Source organism: Mastomys coucha, unplaced genomic scaffold (genome assembly GCF_008632895.1).
Source record: "Mastomys coucha isolate ucsf_1 unplaced genomic scaffold, UCSF_Mcou_1 pScaffold16, whole genome shotgun sequence".
Classification (NCBI taxonomy): Eukaryota; Metazoa; Chordata; class Mammalia; order Rodentia; family Muridae; genus Mastomys; species Mastomys coucha.
The window spans coordinates 91,723,752-91,725,201 of record NW_022196898.1 but is presented as its reverse complement, the minus strand read 5'-3'; the positions used below and the strand labels follow the sequence as shown (position 1 = coordinate 91,725,201).

The 1,450-nt window shown below is 41.0% G+C and overlaps 1 protein-coding gene across 2 annotated transcripts in view; it reads left to right on the top strand.

Annotated features, from left to right (window-relative positions):
- Positions 1-771, top strand: part of Hs2st1 (heparan sulfate 2-O-sulfotransferase 1) — a 153,853-nt gene extending 153,082 nt beyond the window's left edge. For both annotated transcript variants that reach the window (XM_031375721.1, XM_031375720.1), the window contains exon 7: positions 1-771. This exon is cut by the window's left edge. The gene's annotated coding sequence lies outside the window, so the exon portion shown is untranslated.
- Positions 772-1,450: the final 679 nt, after the last annotated feature.

The window sequence follows — 1,450 nt, the reverse complement described above, 5'->3', positions numbered from 1 at the left end:
AAAAAAAAAAAAGGAAAATGCTGTAAATATTGCATATTTTATGTATTTGGACCAAAAAGTTACAAGTACGTAGACAACAGTGGTTTTGCACCCGTTTTATTATGTTGAGTAAAGTCGTCAGACCTCCTATCCTATTCTGGTATTTCTCCTTTAACGTTACTGTTATGATGTCACTAAAGCAAGCTAACGTAGCCTTTCAAATTTGATAGAGAACATTGCTCACCCCGGAGGCAGTAGTGATCATGGAAGAGTAATAGAGTCTGAGGGTTTGATCTCTGGTTCCGGCTCTGTACCATCCCGCTGTGTGATGTTAGGAGGTCACCTGACTCTGCCTCAGCTTCTTCATCTTGAGATCGGGACACTAATACCTGCTATACCTACCTCACAGGGATGTTGTGAGGACTAAGGAAGATGGCATGGCGGAGAGCACTTTGAAAGTGTGGCGTGGTGTTCAAATGTGAGGTGTTTTCACAGAAGTATCTCTAGCCAATAGTTTTGTAGTCTCCATTCTTTTAACAACAAAAGGGAAAATCCACTTTTAAGCTTTATGAGAAGAAAAAACAATCTTTCTCTTGATATAAATTTGTGTTTGATAAATATCTTCTCAGTGTTTTCTCTTCCGTGCTTCAGCAGCTATTGAAATGTGAACCGCTATGAACTCTAGAGACTCGGGATCATTAGCTGAGGAGAAGCAGGGAAGCCTTCTGTAAACTTGAAAGATGGTCTTGTTTGTATCTAACTTTGTCATCCAAAAATGGTTGGTATTTTACACCCGTGCTTGTTAAAGTGTATTTTGTAGAGTTTAATTTCTCGTTTAATTCTTCACCTTCTCCCTCTTCACATCCAGAATTTAAATTCCTTTCAGATACACTTTTCTAAAGGAGTAATTATTTGTATCTTTAAATGTTTCTAAACAGAACCTCATCAAACAAAGCATTTTCAACAGAACGCTTTAAAGTACTTACTGTGTAGTAGGAGGAGCGAAGAACACTGTATGTCAGAAAGCACTTATGAAGACTACAGGGATGACTGAGTCACAGGCCCCATCAGAGTGAAAGCATTACGAGAACATAGCAGCATTTCCCTTCCCCCCTCCCTCCTTTCCAATGAAAGTTTCTAGATACCTGCTAAAAACCAAGTTGTATTCTTGCCCAAAGCTAAAGAGCCTCATTGATGCAGGCATCTGGCTGTTGAGTAAATCTGAGGTTATCCTTGAGAGTCCACGCTAACCTCTTAGGTAGTTAGGGTAGCACTTAGAACAGTATCGGGGACTCTCCGTCAACTGTTCTCATAAGAGACCAGAGTCAGTAAGGCAGGTCTCTGCAGCCACTTACTGTTGGGAAGAAGCTGTCTCAGAGAGTAGAAACAATCCTTCATTTACAAATAGGAGCCATGAGCTGAAAGCCCTCGCTCTCACTGTGAGGGGTCTTCACAGAGAAGCCATGTCTGG